The sequence below is a fragment of the Macrobrachium rosenbergii genome, chromosome 40 (assembly GCF_040412425.1).
Source record: "Macrobrachium rosenbergii isolate ZJJX-2024 chromosome 40, ASM4041242v1, whole genome shotgun sequence".
NCBI classification, from domain to species: Eukaryota; Metazoa; Arthropoda; class Malacostraca; order Decapoda; family Palaemonidae; genus Macrobrachium; species Macrobrachium rosenbergii.
The window spans coordinates 15501556-15522665 of record NC_089780.1 but is presented as its reverse complement, the minus strand read 5'-3'; the positions used below and the strand labels follow the sequence as shown (position 1 = coordinate 15522665).

The window sequence follows — 21110 nt, the reverse complement described above, 5'->3', positions numbered from 1 at the left end:
TGAGTTTGCAGCAATTTACTTTGGGTTACGAAATGTTTCTTGTAAGAGACTATCTTTATCGGGACAAGTTGCAGCGTTTTGGAGTGTTTTTTCTATTCCTTGGCCCAGAGCTTATCTAAGGGTACTGGCATTGCACTGCTAATGGCCGTTAAATATTTTCTGTTTGGTAACATTGTTAGGAGTGTACAGTAATTTATTTGGGGTTACGAAACATTTCCTGTAAAAGATCATCTTTATCGTGATGGCTAGATGCGTTTTAGTGCTAATTTCTGATCCTTGGCCCTGAGACTATCCAAAGGGTATTAGTATTGCGAAGTGAATGGCAGTTCAAAATCTCTATTTATTAGCAGTAATAAGTTCAGTTATCCCAGTGCATATACAATTATCGTTTATAAATATACACCCTTTTCAGACCTTCTTGACTTTTTCTCAGTCCCTGAGATACTAATCGGCATTTCTACTTCTAATTCAAGGCCAGCCAGTTTGAGTAATTCTTCAAAACATTAATTCCTGGAATGTGAATTCTGTCTTCTTTTGTTTTCCCGGAGCCTTATAACCTGTCGCTGTTCAAATGGCAGTTTTGTCATCACTTATGGAGGAAAGCCCATTCACACTTTGCTTGCTAAGACTAAGGACATCCGTACCCAGCTTGTTTTCTCACGGCAAAAGATATGCCATGTACATGCATACTGCTTGTATTGAGTGCTTTCGTCGTACTATGTAAAGTCAAGCTTCTACGTACATTTTTCCGTGTACAAATAATTAACTCCGCGTTTGACTTACAAAATCTTGAATAATATATTGCAGAGCAACATTATGTGAGATGCAGTTGCTAAATGACTCAAGTATTGTCCTCATGTTTAATGGTGCGTGGACGCTAGCATTCAAACAAATCGACATCTTTGTTAAAATTCAGTTTTATAGCTAAAATTGTTCCATTATATTGCTAATAATCTTTCTTGGCGTAAAGCTGCCGAATGTGCCCAGCCTGGTAGTATAATTATAATCCCTGGAATAATCTTAGCACCAATCATCCAGCTGTGACAGATTCTCAAGAAAAGGTACAATTCCCAAAAAAGCTTTGGCCGAGTTGGCCCTTTCGTCCCAAGGCCCTCTGGCAGAGCTGAGTCTATGGTGTTGGTATTGTCTGCAATGGTCTCCTTACAGTGTACAGAGATCAGGTTTGGCACTTGTTTTCGTATTTTGGATTTCTTTATCGTTTGGTCTCTAGTCATGTACATTGTCCTCCTCTCTCTCTCTCTCTCTCTCTCTCTCTCTCTCTCTCTCTTATCGTCTGGTGCTGTTTCCTCGCATCCTGTAGTTCTTAGGTATGTTCTCTGGTTGGAACTGCACACAAATCATAAGTTCGTAATAGTTATGCATTCTATTGCTTTATTATTAATAGTAATTTTAGTATTGTTAGCAGTTGTAACAATGCATTTTTTTATGTGACCATAAATATTTTCTCATGATAAGTTTTGATGTTCATTATTCAACATACAAGGTATGATTGGCAACTCAGTTAAAGAAAGTGGTAAGAGATTAGCACTTGTAAATTTTTTCCTATATTTTCTGTAACAATAGTTAGTAAGTTTTCATTAATTAGTATACATGTAAAATTTAATGACAGATTTTTCTTATTCTGTCCATAACTTCTATAGCAAATATTCCTTATTCCGTCCATAAATTTAACGAAAACTTAGACCAACTTAGTTCTGATTCTTCTAGACGCAATAGAAATAATTTATGTCAAGACGAACTTCCGGATTGTTTGCCATTAATTACAAACGAGATGTTCAAGAACTAAAAGATTCTGTGAAGAGTGAATGAACTTGAGACCCCGAGAGACCAAGGAAGACCAAAATGGACCACAGGAAACGAAAAATATATTTCGTTACTATGACATGTCACTTTGTGGTTTGAGTTTTTCACGGAAAGCGGGTGGTCTCGAAACCTTGTGGTACGATGCTTTCAGAGAAGACAGAACCTTCCTCGGAAGATGAACCCTTTTCTTTCAGGTTTATCGATGGCTGAAAAGAACATGAAAGAAATATATCTTAGATATAATTAGAAAAAAAAAAAAGAGTTAAATTGATAAGGTAATAAATAAATAGATAAAAATATAGATAAATCAGTAATATGCAAGGTGATTTGTTGTACATACTCGGCGTTTGTTATATTCAAACAAGCGAATGTCTTGTTTAATCTGTAACAAACGCTGAGTGTGTACAACAATTCACCTTGCATTTTACTAATTTATTTATTTTTTATCTCTTTATTTATTAACTTTATAATTTATCTATTTTTTTTCTTTTACAATAACTGATCTCTTCTTTGCGTATTTCCTGTTATCTTCTGTAACTTTTTTTCAAATGTGCACCATATTCTTTGAAGCTTGTACCATATGAGTGAGGGTTTACCTTCTGACTAATAATAATAATAATAATAATAATAATAATAATGACTGTGTATTATAGATTCACTTATTTTCTTAATATTTTGGGTTAAATTATAAATTCCCTTTCACACGCAACCGGAAAATTGTTCTGTTCAACACAAATTCTCTTTAGACAAAGTAGTCTCGTATTATTCACCAGTACTGATATAAAAATAATTTTTTGTTTATCAGTATCATGGGACACGTCTTATTATCATTTCATTATTACATTTGTCTGTGTACTTGTGTAAGTGTAGGCTTTGCCTTTGTATACGCAGTTTCCAAACAGCTGAAACTTAAAAAAAAAAAAAAACTGGGAGAATCATCTGCCGGAAGTACAAGAGAATAACTGGAATTCCTAACTTTACGTAGTCTCTCTCTCTCTCTCTCTCTCTCTCTCTCTCTCTCTCTCTCTCTCTCTCTCTCTCTCTTTTATTGTGCGTCATTTAGTGACATTTTACGTTCGATAATTTAAGTTCATTTTGCCGTGTCATTGTATGTTGCGTGTTAAATGCTATCAGTGCTGTCCGCAGACTTTGAGAGAGACTGTTGCTTTTTTCATGCTCTCTCTCTCTCTCTCTCTCTCTCTCTCTCTCTCTCTCTCTCTCTCTCTCTCTCTCTCATAGTTCAGGTTCCTTTCCATTCTCTTTTTTGTGCATGCGTTTTCGTCATCATTGTTTTCGTCATCATTGTTCATATATATATATATATATAATATATGTCAAGTATTACCATATATATATATATATATATACATTTATATATACTGTATTTGTATGTGTGTATATATATATACACAAATATACTGTAGAATATAAAACATATGTAATACATTTTATCCTCAAAGAGAATTTGGTTGAAGATGTTAGCCATGCAATTCTCAACTACTTTTTTGAGAAAAAGTTACTCAGTGTTTTCATGTACTTGAATGAAAATATCAGAAGCAGCGTTCGCTATGGCGTTCTGTGCAAACAGAATGGCAGTTAGGAACGTGATGCTGAAGGGCAAATCCATCCAAATGTAGAATTCGATTTGAGAAAGATCCTGTAAGCGATTTGGTATCGACTGGACATACGGGCATATGCAATTTTACAATTTATTGCTTTTACTGACCGACGCGACGTTTGGCAGAATTACTGTTGGGAGAAATGGGAGAGCGATGGAAACTTTATAGTAATGTTTCCAATTAAAATCTTCTTATAATGTCAGCGAGAATCGAGAGAAAAAGTTTTAGTAACGTTTCCAATTAAACTCTTCTCATAACGAGACTTTTACCGAGAGAAAGAGAGAGAAAGCGAGTTAAACTCATACACCTGATGCACTTTCCCCAGCCGAGAGCAAGTGGGACTCTGCTGATGAGAGAGAGAGAGAGAGAGAGAGAGACAATAAATGAAAATGGTTGTGTCCCAGACACATAAATTGCAACCACCTACCAATCACGTGGTCGGACCATCACGCAAGGATCCGTTAAGGTGGAAGTCACCTAAGGTTTTCCCGCCATTCTCAGCCTTACTGAACGATGACGCAATATTTTGGCGCGAAATGTGAGACGCTGAAATGGCGTTTGCTTATCGACCTCTCTCTCTCTCTCTCTCTCTCTCTCTCTCTCTCTCTCTCTCTCTCTCTCTCTCTCTCGTCTGGGATCAACCCCTCACTTTCCTTTGCTTTTTTGTTAACTAATAATTGAGAGAGGGAAGAAAATTGTTGTTTAAGGGTGCTAAGAGGCATTACGCCCAATTTTTAAAGGAGGGCGGATAGACTGAATCAGGGTAAACAGCAGCAGCAGGATGAGACTTCCATAGCCTGAGGTGGAGGGAAAGAAACATTCAATTACTTGAGTCTTGCAGTGATTATCCTGTCTGCAGCTGGTAGTTGCAGACATGGGAAAGACGAAATACTGATGTATATACAGTATATATATATATATATATATATATATATATATATATATATATATATATATATATATAATATGTATATATAAATATATATATTTATACTGTATATATTTACATACATTATATATACTATATATATATATATATATATATATATATATATATATATATATATATATATATATATATATATATATATGGGTTAGTAGATAGATAGATAGACCCCACGAAAGTATACTTCAATTCTGCGTTTGGCGTTTTTTTATTTATAGAGGAAATTTTCATATGGTAGATTTTGATAATTTATAAAGGGTTAAGAAGTTTAAATCAGAAGTAAGGGCATTTTCTCCTCAGCAATAATTTCCTTTTATAATATCAAGGCTCCCTGAAGTAGTATGTATATATAATATATATATATATATATATATATATATATATATATATATATATATATTATATATATATATATATATATATATATATATATATATGTATATATATATATATATATATGTTTATAGTATATTATATCTGTATGTGTATGTCTGTTTCGGGATTACTATTGTTTGTATATATATACATATTTTTTTTTACCTATTCTCTCTCCCTCTCTCACACAAACGGACACACCCTCGCGCGCTCACAGCCGGAGTCAGTGACCTTACTGCTTGTGACGCCAAACAATTTCAAGTTATTCAATCCCTTACCCACACAGCACTTGGTTTTACAAAGACACCTGCAGTGAAATATCAAGGCAGTATAGTGACAGTATAGTGAATGTACTGTACTTGTAAATATCCAAGAATTAGTAAAGAACTTTCCCCTACATTTATTGGTAAATATTAAATATCAAGAATTAGTAAAGAACTTTCCCTTACATTTAACGGCAGAAGACTGGCTGGTCTTCCAGGGGAGGATTATGTATTCTATGCACAGTATAAATCCCCCTTTTTATATTACTTTTTTAAATAATTATATCTCGGAGGAGCTGAGCCGTCACTCTCCAATATGGCGTCACCATGGACGAGGAGTACAGTGTTTCACTGAGACTCAGCGGATGCTTTCAATAAGTTCATTGTCCAGGGCTTTGTCCTGTAGCATTATGAATGATAATGGTAATAAAAATAGTAGTAAGGAAAGCCGTAAATTTACAGTGCCATTATTGGGTAAATACATTATTATTATTATTATTATTATTATTATTATTATTATTATTATTATTATTATTAATTATTAAAGTTTTACCAGACCATTGAGCTGATTATCAGCTTTCACATGGCTGGCCCGAAGGATTTTTTTTTTTTTGTATTTTTTTTTATTTATAATTTGTCAGCTAAATTACAGTTTTTCAAGACTTTATAATTGTATTAATTTCAAATTGTTGAAGTTGCTGGCAAAATTTCACTGATCGATTTATTTCAAAGTTAATGTTTTCTAAACAAATGAACCCCATCCATTGTATAAAATCATACGGTTTGATTATTAGTGCGCTTCTTAATGCTAGCTAGTAGGCAGGAATTTTGTGAAAATATCGGCTATAATTATTTTTTTTTTTTTTTTTTTTATTCGAATATTCTAAAGAAAAATTCTCTCATTATTTCGTCATTCCCTTCATCCTTTAAAGGACGTGTGACGGAGGGAAAAAAATTTTTTAGAAGTCCAAACATTATATTGACTTCAAACTTGATTTGAACTTCAAGCTTTGAGTAAACTTCAAGCTTTGTTGAGCGGGCCGTTCTTTTCACACGAGGGAAAAGTCTGCAAGTGATCACGCGACGAGGCCGTGCTTAGTCCCATTTCGGCCCCTGACCACGGTCTAGACTACATGTGCTCCTGACGAGAACGGTCTGGAAGTTGCGTCATGCTAGCTGAACCATCCAACATCCAACTTCATTGAGACCGAAGTCTAATAACATCAACAAATGATGATAACATTCGTCATTAACATCCTTTATAATCGTAACAAACACAATACATAAGAAAGCTTTGTGATTCTTTAGTTTCCTTGCGTCAGATTCCTTTGACCCCAAACTCACCCACTGCTCCCTCGCGCGCTGTCGTTTGCAAGTGCTTGCAATGTTGCTTTAGACGATACTCTCAGTGCTGCTTTCATTGCATCATGCTATGTCTGCTTGGCTGCAAATCATTGCTGTTTCTGCATTCAACAGGATCGCGTAGGGGGTAGTGCCTCAGTGCACCTCATGCGGTGCACTGTAGGCATTACTTAAGGTTCTTTGCAGCGTGCTTTCGGCCCCTATCTACAACCCTTTTCGTTCCTTTTACTGTACCTCCTTTCATATTGTATTTCCTCCATCTTCCTTTCGACTCTCTCCTAACAATTGATTCATAGTGCAACTGCGAGGTTTTCCTCCTGTTACACCTTTCAAACTTTTTACTGTCAATTTCCGCTTCAGCGCTGAATGACCTCATAGGTCCCAGTGCTTGGCCTTTGGCCTAAATTTTATATTCAGTTCAATTCGGTTCAATTCATGTATTCAACAGGAATATTTATATGTTTGAGAAAAAAAATTATTTATGTCTTTTCCCTTATTTGAGTTTTTACCGACTTTTCTCTGCTGTGTTCTTTTCAAGGTACCTTTTAGGGATGAATTAATTTGCATGAAGGAAATTAACACAAATGTAAAGGTAAATGAAACCCAGTCTCATGTTTGTACTCGAAATTTTTTTCAGTTATTCTATAACTTTTTTATTTTTGGTAAAAATTAAATTTTTTTTCAGTTATTCTACATTTTTTTTTTAAGTTGTGAAGTGCCTCACTGGCTTTTTAAAATGAGCTGTTAATTTTGGCATCGTGACAGTAATGAATTATTTATCGTAAGGTATATGTACAATTAATTCGCAGTATTAAGAATTAAAGTAATAATTTTCCTTACATTATGAGGAAATAAAAATTACAATTAAACTTAAATGAGCTCAAGTCTCCTCCCTTATGTCCCTTCCAAAATGTTTTACGTCTTTGATCATTTGTATTTTTTGTGTCGCCATATCGTGCCTAACTGAAGTGTAAGGTAAAATAACGGCTAGACTACATACAACCCGTGAGTAAAGATAGTGAACTCGTGTTACCATACATCCGCATTTTCAAAGTCAGGTCAAAACTAGGGCATTCAATTAATAGAATAGTTTAATGGAATAGTAAATTGATGAATTTAGACTGGACCTAACTATAACTATCTTTAAGCTGTATTATATATACCCAGTAATTTTAACTGAAAAAAAATTTTTTTAAGTGAAGGTCGAATTTGGCTTAGATAGGTGGGCTAATTAATTTTGAAACGCTAACTCTGAAGCTCATGTCGGATCGAGATAAATAACATCCTGGTTCGATTTATTCGCATGTATCTAACTCATTTCGGACAGATTATCAAAATTCTATTTAGAAAGACAACCTTCCGACCTGGTTTGGGACAAATAGCTTCTGAATTCTGTGTAGACGAGACTCTGTAACTCAGCTTAGATAGAGTATAGAACAAATAAATTCTGAATTCTGAGAGACGAGACTCTATAACTAAGCTTAGATAGAGTATAGAACAAATAAATTCTGAATTCTGAGAGACGACACTCTGTAACTAAGCTTAGATAGAGTAATTTCTTAATTAAACCAGATAACTTGCAGACTCATATTACACAAGTACCCCGTTGCTTCCCAAATTCGATTCAGACTGGACACTGTCAAAACCTACAGTAAGGATACACTTCCAACCCAATATATTTCATCCCTTGACCAAACACCTAACACCTAAGGTCAACCTAGGTCAAGCAACTCCCATGCACCCATTGAAGGCTCTGTCCCCAGACCAGGCCAGCTGACAAAGTCATTACAGAGGCAATAGACGTTAGATCGATCATGATCAAATGGGAGACATCCTCCCATTATGAGGGCAGTTGGGATGAGGACATGCGTGCAGCAGGGGTTGCTGTTGTTGGTGAGTCTGCTGTTGCTGTTGCTGCAGCAGCTGTTCGCGTATCGCTGCAATCTGCTGACTGTAGTTCTGGCGAGCTTGCTCCACGACTGAAGACTCGTTTCTAGGCCCCCGGGGTAGGTTGACTCGCGTCAGCTGACCCGGTGGGACTGGGTCACGCATCAGAAATCGAAAGATGTTCCTGGAAGTGGTAAAGGAGGCATTATTATTATTATTATTATTATTATTATTATTATTATTATTATTATTATTATTATTATTATTAAACCAAAAATATACTTATATTCTAATAATGGTAGTAATCATTATTCATTTTATTGTTTCTATAAGAAATTATAGTCCTGGAATAAATTATAATGTAATAATGATTCGTGGTATCACCTCGAACATCCATCATTCATATTTGTCCTCTCTCTCTCTCTCTCTCTCTCTCTCTCTCTCTCTCTCTCTCTCTCTCTCTCTCTCTCTCTCTCTCTCTCTCTCTCTCTCACCGACGCGACCGTTCTAAGCAGTATTTTTAATTATAATTGCCGTCTTATATTCTCTCTCTCTCTCTCTCTCTCTCTCTCTCTCTCTATGTCCCACCGACGAGACCGGTCTAAGCAATGTTTTTAATTATAATTGCCGTCTTATATTCTCTCTCTCTCTCTCTCTCTCTCTCTCTCTCTCTCTCTCTCTCTCTCTCTCTCTCTCTCTCTCTCTCTGTCCCACCGATGCGACCGTTCTAAGCAATGTTTGTAATTATAATTGCCGTCTTATATTCTCTCTCTCTCTCTCTCTCTCTCTCTCTCTCTCTCTCTCTCTCTCTCTCTCTCTCTCTCTCTCTCTTCTACTGATAAACTAGATTCTTCTCTCTTTCTCCATAACGGTATTAACATCTTTGTGCCAGTGTTAACATCTGTGCTCGAATACATGCGTTGTAATGTTCAGCTTAAACTGAACACAATTACTAAAGCTTAGGCATTTGTCATCTGAGGGTCTCATAAAGCACGTACCTGCTTGGAGTCAGAATTACCCTTTTCTCCAGGTGCTCAATGGTGTCTGGCAGTGCCACCCCTCGGGTTTCGGGAAGGGCCAAAGTAGTCAGCCCAGCCACAACAGAGGCTGCGCCGAAAACGACCGACGGTGCCCACATACACAAGGTACCCTGGGGGAAGAAAGGAAAGACTGAAATAAGGCGGGGGGACCAACTGATTTCAGATTATCAGACTGAAAACTCCTTCAGTTGGATTTTAAAAATGACAAAATTCTCTTGCTTTAATGTCCCAGAGCTCTCAGTTACTACTAATTAAGTATAGTAGTGACTGAATAAGCAACACAGGACAAAGATCTTGGAGATAAGTTTCATTTGAATGTTCTCGTAGAAAACGCGAAAGGATCGAGATAAAGCAAAAAGAAATTTATTTGAAAGTTATTTGTTAATTAGGCTACTTCTTTAAAGTAATCACTGCTCCATTGCGTAGGCAGGCGGGAAGGCCGTTTAATGCTACATATCCTATATATATATATATATATATATATATATATATATATATATATATATATATATATATATATATATATATAGAGAGAGAGAGAGAGAGAGAGAGAGAGAGAGAGAGAGAGCGGGCTACCACCCATGACAGAAGGGAATTCAGTTTAGAAGTCAAAATTATTAAATTAGATATTTTGAATTCAGAGACACATGGGAGATTCTTTTTGTTGTCGATTAAGGTCTCTTCGATTCTCTTGGCCTAAGGACAAGAGAGAGAGAGAGAGAGAGATCTCTGAACTCACCAGATACTCTGTGATGAAGGGCGAAGCCACTGAGCCAACCCTGGACATCATGAAGGCGGTGCTCGTGCCCCAGGTTCTGACCTCCGTCGGGAAGAGCTCCGAGGAATAGAGCGACAAGATCTGGAAGGCCGAGGTGATGGTCATTTTCCCCGCCAGAGCCAAGGTCACCATGACCCAGCCGCATCCTGTAGGATGAGATTGGAGGAGGGAAGGATGAGATGACGTTTGTGATGGGAAAGATGGTTAATATTAGGATTACTTACGGGTTTGTTCAGCCTTTTTCTTGAAGGTACAGATTCATCTTTTTGTTTTATGGAGGACGATGGGAGTAGCAACCTAATGTCCTTGTGTTTACGACGACTCCTGAAGGATATTAATAAGTAGGAAAAACAAAAGTGGGACCTAATTCTGAGGAAAACAGAAAATGCAGCACAATAATAACCTTACGAAGATTCCATTCGATATTATTGCACTGTCAGATAAACGTAAATCAAATACTGGAATTAGAATTGGAATATAATGTGTAAGCCAAACGTCAAGCGCTGGGACCTATAAGGTCATTCAGCGCTGAAAATAATGTTGAAACAGTTGTTAGGAGAGGGTGGGGAGTAAGATGGAAGAAAGAGAATATGACTGTAGGCACAGTAAAAGGAATGAAAGGGGTTGCAGCTAGGGACCGAAGGGACGCCGCAAAGAACCTTAAGCAATCCCTACAGTGCACCGCGTGAGGTGCGCTGACGGCACGACCCACCTACGGCGATGTAAAGCAAATAACTTTGCATTTAGTTTTGACATTAATACTAGAACCCGTAGGGGGCTAGTGGCGTCAGTGCACCTCACGCGGTGCACTGTAGGCATTACATAAGGTTTTTTGCAGCGTCTCTTCGGCCGCCTAGCTGCAACCCCTTTCATTCATTTTACTGTACCCCCATTCATATTCTCTTTCTTCCATCTTGCTATCCACCCTCTCCTAACTATTATTTTATAGTGCAACTGCGAGGTTTTCCTCCTGTTACACCTTTCAAACCTTTCAACTTACAATCTCCCCTTCAGCGCTGATTGACCCCACAGGCCCAAGCGCTAGGCCTCTGGCCTAAATTCCATATTCCATTCCATTCCTGTAATCCTAGAATTTAATTTACCTTTCGGAATGAAGGGCAGAGCCAGGAGAACCACGCCGCTGAACAGGAAGAACGAGACAGTGGGGGACCGCCTTCCGAATCGAACCACGATAGGAATGACGAGCGTGTAGGCAGGAACCTCGACCAACCCCATGAGGACCATGTAGGCGAAGGGGTTGTTGCTCAGCTGCCCTCCGCTGAGGGCGAGGCCGTAGTAGACCATGCTGACGATGAGGTGGTTGACGTACATGGCCAGAGTGATGGTGCGTAGCCTGCGGGTGCTGCAATTGGTGTGACGTTTGGGATCAAATTAGGCTGGGATGGATGATGTTTTGAAATGAAATGAGATGGAATTGGTGATGTTTTGAAATGAAATGAGTTGGACTTGGTGATGTTTTGAAATGACATGAGGTGGAATTGGTGATGTTTTGAAATGAAATGAGGTGGAATTGGTGATGTTTTGAAATAAAATGAGGTGGAATTGATGATGTTTGAAAATGAAATGAGATGGACTTGATGATGTTTGGAAATGAAATGAGATGAAATTGGTGACGTTTTGAAATGAAATGAGATGGAACTGGTGATGTTCTGAAATGAAATGAGATTTAATTGATGATGTTTTGAAATGAAATGAGATGGAATTGGTGATGTTTTGAAATGAAATGAGGTGGAATTGGTGACGTTTTGAAATGAAATGAGTAATATTCGTTGAGTAGCAAAATTCGCCGAAGAAAGGCAGGAAAATGTCAGTTTTTTTACATAACACTATTACACACGACTATTATAATTATTTTACATAAGATTATTAGAGTATGATGTTGGGTTATGTTGCTATACTCATGTCAAGGTTACGTCCATTAACGCTATTGAATTTACGGTGGCCGGAAATAAAGTCACAATTTTGCCAAGGAAAAAAGTCACATTAATTTATAGTGACCGGTAATAAAGTCATAACGAAAAATTCACGATATTTCTTGGGGGTCATTATCTTTATATTTACAGTCTTTTTTTTATGTTTTTACAGTAATCCCCAACGGACTTGTACTAAACACGCCGCAAAAATGAAGGATGCATACCGGGTTAAACAAAAAATCCCAGAGGGCTTGTATTAAACACGCCGCCAAAGTGGATACATGGATACATCCCGGGTTAAAACCCTTGGTGGTTAATATCTAGTAATGATTAATGTAACTTTTTTTCCCGCGACTTTTTTTCTGTTACTTTTTTCCTGTGACATTTTTCCCGTTGCTTTTTTCTGTGACTTTTTCCCTGTAACTTTTTTCTGTGACTTTTTTACCTGTGACTTTTTTACCTGCATTCGAGTTTACAACGCTCAGCAATACAAGTTTGTTGTTGTTGCTGGAGATAATGTTACCATTTGAAGATCAGAGTAATGATGATTCTCTGATGTTTCAGAGAATTAGAACGACTCTTTGATATGTGAGGTGATGGGAGCCATCTTTTGTCCATTTAATTTTTCGAATGAGGAGGATACAGTAAAAACTAATTTCTTATATCTTAACTCCTTTTTGAAACTAATCTCTTATATCTTGACTCCTTTTTGAAACTAATTTCTTATATCTTGATTCCTTTTCGAAACTAATTTCTTTTATCTTGACTCCTTTTCGAAACTAATTTCTTATATCTTGATTCCTTTTCGAAACTAATTTCTTTTATCTTGACTCCTTTTTGAAACTAATTTCTTTTATCTTGATTCCTTTTTGAAACTAATTTTTTCTATCTTGACTCCTTTTTGAAACCAATTTCTTATATCTGGACTCCTTTTTGAAACTAATTCCTTCTATCGTCACTCCTTTTTAAAACTAATCTCTTATTATCTTGACTCCTTTTTGAAACTAATTTCCTCAGTCTTCACGAAGGCAGTGACTCCCCTGAGCAGTCAGGTTGAAAAGGGACTTACCGAAGCAAGATGAAGCAGCCCTGAAGGGCGCTGAGGGAATTTCCCTTGCAATTGTCCTCGGCCGGTTTCACCAGGGTCACCTACAGTGTTTAAAATTCAGGAATAATCAGATATACGATAATGATAGTAGCAACAGCAATAACAAAGACGGTGATGATAATGATAACTATAATAGTGATCAAAATGTTCATGGTGAAGCTGCTGGAAATATAAAAATATTTAGAGTTGATCATTCGCTCTTATTTGATTTCTGGTAACTTGACAGGATTTCTTTGTAAAGCTGAATACTATAACAGGGAATTAATATTTTTAGCGTTAACTATGGCATATCAGTGTTGTCATGTTTTGTCCATCCCAAAGGAAAAAATTATTATAGAAAGAATGGGTGTTGTAAAGCACGTTTTAACCATTTAAAAGCAGATATCACTAATGAAATGATAAGTATCTAGGTAGGTTGAACCTTCATTAACATCATTAACATGAATGTGTTTTATATATATATATATATATATATATATATATATATATATATATATATATATATATGTGTGTGTGTGTGTGTGTGTGTGTGTGTGTGTGTGTGTGTGTGTGTGTGTGTATATAGACTATGTATGTATATAAACACTGGTATCTACGAAATAACTTTAATTGCAATTATTGCTAAGTCTCGGCTCTAATGAAAAGTGGCATTGATGAAAACACGGTGCATGGAATTGATTTAAGCAAATAATATGTAACTTTGTCATTGTAAAAACTAAACAAAAGACAGGAATATTAGTAAATGTCAAAAATAAAAGAAAGAGAGGAACGCTAGTAAATGTCAAAAATAAAAGAAAGAGAGGAATGCTAGTAAATGTCAGAAATAGAAGGAAGAGAGGAATACTGATAAATGTCAGAAATAAAAGGAAGAGAGGAATGCTATTAAATGTCAAAAATAAAAGAAAGAGAGGAATGCTATTAAATGTCAAAAATAGAGAGGAATTCTAGTGATTTCCTTCATTTGTAGAAGCTTACGTCGTTTTGGCCTCCTTTGACAATCTGGAGAATCCTGTGAGGGGGAGGTAAAACGGCCTTATTCCATCGGGCAGCCCTCTGGAGAACTTGCAACGCATGATGATAGTAACCTCTCACAACTAACCACCTGGGAGACTCGTCCAAAATCCTGTGGGAGGGGGGAAAAATTAGAAAGAAAATTCGACCAAGTTAGTTGGGTATCTGGTATCATGATAACGTTTAAAAATGCCCAGAAGCAGAGTTTTAAATATTTCAAGTCAGTCATCACCTCGAGATAAAATGGAAGATTATATATATATATATATATATATATATATATATATATATATATATATATATATATATATATATATATATATATATATATATATATATATTACTTTTCTATCTATATTTTATGACTGTATTCAAAGGATTTTTTTAAGTCATTTTATTTTTACATTGTAAATTGATTTTCATCATTCTTAATCTTAATAAGTGTCTTTATGATATAAATATTCAGTTTTGCTTAGGTATGTTTATACTTTTTATTTTCATACCTAGATTTCACATCCAGATTGCAGAGACGTTCCGTAAGTCATTTTATCCTTAAATTGTACAATGAAGTTCAGCCCACTTGCTATCAAGTGTCTATGAATTACATTAAATTGATTATTGGATATACTGAAACTTTTATAAAAAATGGTGCAAGAGATTTAGCGACTCTTATGATCAATCACGTTAGGACAAGAGACTAATAGTTTTGTGACATTCAGCGGATAGCTGACAGAGATAAAGATTAGTCTTATGAATTTATTATACCCAATACAAGATACTTGTTGTCAAGTGCCAGATATGTGCCTGAAATGATTTTCTGGTCGAAATTCAGAATAGCAGCAGAGAAAGACGTGTCAGCATGCTCATGTGGTTCAGGAATGGGAAAGTGAAAATGAAAGATTATGTTTCTGGGAGAGATGAAGTCTTTTCTTGGTGGGATTTGGAGAGGATGGTTGAGCTGGGTGATTTAAATGCAGATGTAGGTAATAAAAAGTGGAAAGACAGAGGCAGTTTTGACAAGGTGGGATAGGAAATTGTTTAGAAACAGATCGACAGTAGTAACCAGAAAGCATAAGAGAACATTGTGTGTGTGTGTGTTTTGGGGGGCTGGGGAGGTTACTTACTGCTGACGAGCCCTTTGTGTAAATGCAAGAAGCGATTGATGTTACAGAAGTTTTCTGCTAAGATAATTAACTTTGATTCAGCAGTTAATGGACGAAAATGCCAGTAACTTTTGTTTTCTTATTCCTTGGAAACACTGCCATTAAGGGCTCTGCATATATATATATATATATATATATATATATATATATATATATATATATATATATATATATATATATATATATATATATTTTGTGTTTCTATGTGATATATATGCATTATATAAATTTCTTCCATGTGAGAATGGATATGACTGTACATATTTTGTGTTTATTATTATTATTATTATTATTATTATTATTATTATTAATTTCTTCCATATTATTACGAAGAGAATCTTTGATGCAAATTTTGTTGAATAAAATCATGGCACTGTATTTTATACTGAGTTTTCTCAACTCTTCTAATAATTCCTTTTTATTATCAATATTAGTTAATTATTATTATTATTATTATTATTATTATTACTACTCAGAACACAAACACCTATTCATATGGAACAAACCCACAGGAACCACTGACTTGAAATTCAGGCTTCCAAAGAATATGAACATAACCAGCGTCCAGAGGGTGACTCACAGAAGAGCAGGAAGGAACGGCAGTGACATGAGCGAGATCAGCAGCTGTAGGTTCCTCCAGTCCCTGACGAAGTAAGCGAATCCTCCGAGGGCCATCGTGCCCATCGACCAAGGGAGGTATAAAACGATGCCCATCACAGACCGGAGACGGGGCTCTGATACTTCCAGAGCTGTGAAGAACAGGGAATGTAAGGGTGTTTTTCTCAGTACAAAATGTGATTAGGTGTGATGACAGTTTAACGTGAAATTACATAAAGAGTATAAATAGACGTCTCTGAAACTTCGAGAATGTTGCATTGATTTTTTTGGGGATGCAATTTCTTGGCGTATCCTGTTTTACAATCAGTTTACCGGATCCTCTTGTCAGGGAGTCGTCTAGAGACATATTGCCATTCCAAGACTAATTAGGTGAAGAGATACTATCAGGTGACCCAAGAGAGTGTACTTCACTTACGTGTTATATGTTCTAGTTTTTTTGGTAATGGCGGACCATTAAGGATTTGTTGACCCATTCCCAAAATATTTGTCTAAAAAATATTGGCAGCTATTCCAGTTTTCCTTTCCCTAAACAACTCCAACTTCATTACTTAGCATGTTACTTTTTATCGATATTAGCATCTATTCCACTTTCACATTCTTGGAATTTACTCTCAAGTTCTTCTCTGTATTAAATTTATATTTACGGTTACTTCCAAAATTATAAAAAAACATATCTGTGCTAAACAAAGTGGCCCCTGCAAGTAGTTAACTTATGCATGGCAGCCACTAAGGCTCTATCTCGTATTGGTCGCAAGATATTGCCAAGGTTAAATTCAACGATGACCTTTGACTTTCAAGTATAACCTATACCTCTGAGCGCACTGGCTTTTATAGTGGTGGAGTATGAATGCGAGAAATGTGTAGTCTTGCTTACCGAGAATGTAGCCAGCTGTGATAATTGTAGAATGCATTGTGCCCATCAGAAAGCGAGCTGTCAGGAGGGTGGGGAAGGAAGGTAACCAACAGGAAGCTATGGCGATGGCTGAATACATGAGAGACCCGATAGCAACGGTAGGTTTGCGACCATATCTGGAAGAGAGGAAATTCAATCCAAGTTGGGATAAAAGAGAGAGAGAGAGAGAGAGATACAATTAGTAGCAAGTAAAATACTCGTTTGTTTAAAAATCAAAATTCTTGGACAAACATGTACTGAGGGCATTACAATTCGAAAATTGTCAGTGGCTAAATTAGGTTCGATAGTCGTAAATGCAATTGTATGGAAACAAATTCAGGATAGTGAATTGTTTTACCAAAGGTTCTATTGATTATAGGACATTTTGACAGGAATAATTTCCTGTCAAGATATCCTGCAGAGTACAAGTGCTTATCCATTAGAAACTAATAATGATGATAAAATATAAAAACATTTATGGACAAAATATCACATCCACTTCTCCCCACCTACAATATATATAGATAATGTAGATGCTTGAATATTCACTCTTAAAATGTCTATGCTCGTCAGTACTTTCTAATCTGTGTATGATGTTAAGCTTTTAATATGTATTATTTTGTGACTTATGCATTAGAGAAGAAAGTAAATGAAGTTATTTATCTTACTTGTCAGCTAGAAGACCAATAAGCGGAGCGCCAACTAACACCAAACATATATATTCCGCTGAAACATAACTGTTGAAGGATTATTGATAAGATTTTCCGCTGAACAATGCTATATTTATCTTTAAGTTTAGTGATAAAAACGATAGAAAAGCTATTGACTTCTGAAGGTGGTTCTAAGATAGGCCCGTCCACATACCACCTTGAACTGTTGAAGAATATTGGAAGGATAAGATTTTGAATTATTACTTCAGCAACAATCAATTTATCTTTAAGTTATAAAAACGATAGAAAATCTATTGACTTGATTTAAGTATTGCAGCTTATTACATTCGTTGCTGAACTCGCTTATAATTTTAACATATCTTGTCATTACTTCAGATTTGTGACAGCTTTTTTCATTACGGTAACTAGTAACATAATTGTCTTCCATACAACAAGTTTAAGGACCCAAATTACTGAGTGATCGAGGGAAAGCCCCATCCGCCTATGTGTCCATTGTATAGGGTTATTTACCTCTGAAGTGAGTGTTGTACTGAATGTCGAGTTATCAAAGACCCAGGTCGTACATTCTTCTTGAACGACATTTCCAGAAACGGTGCTTATAGCTAGGTAGCTGCATGCACTGGAAAACAATTAGAAACCAATATTTAACGTATTTAAAGTAAAACCAAATTTAAGACGACCTTAGCGAAGGTCGAAAGCTCCTGTTTAATGTTTGTTCACATAAACTTGGTTCTGTACGGTGGCTCTTTTCTAAACCATTCAGTACAGACACGAAGAATGTGTTTTCATTATTGGATTTCAGGCAGTGTAGCCAGTATAAGCTGTTTTCTTTACCATCAACAGTGTAAATTGTGAAATTCATCTTGAATTAAGACATAGGAAATCAAACAAAACTTATTAACATGCAAGACGTTGGTAAGAATGCAGGATCTGTACAAGAACTTCTTTAACAAATTCATTATTACAAACACTATAATGCCTTTTGTTTACTTACTACACACACGGATCCCCATTTGAGTCATTACTGCTCATGAGAGAACTTGGTGGGTTGCAAGTGTGGTTCAGACTTGGAACGAAAAAGGCACCCGCTAAAGTGTGGTAGGCTGGCAGAGAGAAACCTGTAAGATATGTCACTATGAAAAGCTTTATTCAGTAACCATGAATCCCTCTTTCTTTTTGAGACGCAACTAAAAACTGAAAATATTCTTTGTTGGATAGAAAAGTATTTTGGGAGCATTGAAAATTTGTGTTTCAGTTGAATTTCATGTATAGGCAAAATAGGTTACTGACAGTTGAAAGAAAAACCTATTTGCAAAGATGGCAAATAAACTAAATACTTTATCCTTTAAAATATATGCTAGACATCTCTTTCTTGCAACGTGCGATAACCCTTCTATCTGTGCAGAGAATGGTGTGTTTTACACACACATATATATATATATATATATATATATATATATATATATATATATATATATATATATATATATATATATATATATATAATAATATACTGTAAAAAAATTATATATATATATATATGTGGATGTGTGTATGTGTATGTATATATATATATAGAGAGAGAGAGAGAGAGAGAGCAAGATTGCTACTTACTGAGTAGAACCCCATGACAGAAAAGAAAAGAAAAATCACGCATCACTCACAATAAGATAAAGCAACAAAATGGATGACATTCCATCGACCAGTTCCCAGCTGGCTTAAAAGACTGTCTAGTTGGCTCCCCATCTTGCAGTACAGGTTCTGTGAGCGAGATTAGATGCGGAAACAAAAATTAATGAGAGATTCGTTTTGACGCAAAATTTCGCAGGAATAGTTTAATAACTCAGCTGCACGTACCACAATATTTGAACATGTTCTTCCTTTCTCGTAAAACTTGTACTTAGAATCAAAGGCTAGGTTTTTGGTGTCACTTTAACAAGTCAGGTTTATCCCAGCTAATGACAAAGAGGCTTTATCAGTAAGTCAGTATTTCATCTGGAAAGATATCTAATTACCCTTGAGCAGTTAATTACCGGCATGTGAATCTGAATTTAAGAATTGCAAAGCGAATAAAGCGAGGCAAGAGGACTGTATCTAGAATTTATTTAAGAAATGATCTTTACAAAATTAGAGTATTAGCAACAGGACCATTGGCAATAGAAAATAAAGGAAAAAGTTACATAACCTGCCATTGTTAGAGGCTATGTCCAGGGTATTCTTATTTATTCAATAATATATTTATTCTTGTAAAAAAGTTGTGCTAAAAACTTTCATTATTAAGACTTAGGTATATATTAATTACTATGTAAGGAAGGAAATTTCAAGTATCCCCTATTTTTAGTGGGGTAATAAGCTATCTGAGATTAAAAAAAAAAAGATAAAAACTATTCGATTATTCTTTACATTTTTTTAGAAATGACTGATTTTGTATTAATGTTCTGACGTTGCTACAGTTAATAAAACGTGGAGTGTCTGTTTAAAAGGGAAAGTCTATTTGAAAATTTAATTTCTTAAAAAATTTAACAGTATAATCAAGTAGACATTTTCCGAAGGAGAGAGGAAACAAAAGTGATTGTTTACTAACCTGCTAATAATCTGTTCAGCCGAAGAGTTCAGGTTTTCTTCTTGTTACCACTTGCACATTTTCAGAATTTTGACTCTCTCTCTCTCTCTCTCTCTCTCTCTCTCTCTCTCTCTCTCTCTCTCTCTCTCTCTCTCTCTCTCTCTCTATGTGGGAAGCAGTACTGGGAAAACGTGATTTTGATTATTTCCTTTATAAAATTTCTAGCAGTCTAAATTTTCTCCGACCATCTTATCAAGTGATAAAGATCTGGAGATGTAATGAAAAATATACATATGGATAATTCTTCTTCTCTCCCTCCCTTTCCCTCTTCTTGTTCTTTATCTGTTGTTGCTTCACTCTTGATGCTTTTATAAATTATTTGAGAAGAGGATAGTTCTTCTTCTTTCGCTTAAATATTGATCTTGAGATAACACTTCTCGACTGTCACACAATCACAGATCAACTGGTATTCTAATATAGCGAGTCAGTGCCACTGAACCAAAATTATGGAGAGTCACAATCTCTCTCTCTCTCTCTCTCTCTCTCTCTCTCTCTCTCTCTCTCTCTCTCTCTCTGTCTCTCTGTTAGTATGTGGGTGGGATTTATCAGGTGTGTGACTTTTTTTTTAAGGAGGCGTGCATGAGTGTGCGTATGATATGAACTGTTGATATTGATAATACTACTATAAACTGTTTATATTGATAATGCTGGTATGAACTGTTGATAGTGGTAATACTGGTATGAACTGTTGATATTGGTAATACTGCTATGAACTTGTGGTATTGATGATACTGGTATGAACTGGTGATATTGGTAATAGCACTAAGAACTTGATAATGGTAATATTACTATGAGCTGTTGATATTGGTAATACTGGTGTGAACTGTTGATATTAGTAACACTGGTATGAACTGTTGATATTGGTAAAATGCTGTTACTTCTGAAATTTCGAACTTTCTTGACATAGGCCTACAGTTGTTTGTCGAAGGATTCAAAGCAGACAGATGTCAAAGCATGTCAACTTTGTTAAACTGTTTCCTGCAGCGTGGCTGGTAA

The 21110-nt window shown here is 35.8% G+C and overlaps 1 pseudogene; it reads right to left on the bottom strand.

Moving 5' to 3' along the window:
- Positions 1–7090: 7090 nt before the first annotated feature.
- Positions 7091–19799, bottom strand: LOC136826161 (organic cation transporter protein-like; annotated as a pseudogene).
- Positions 19800–21110: the final 1311 nt, after the last annotated feature.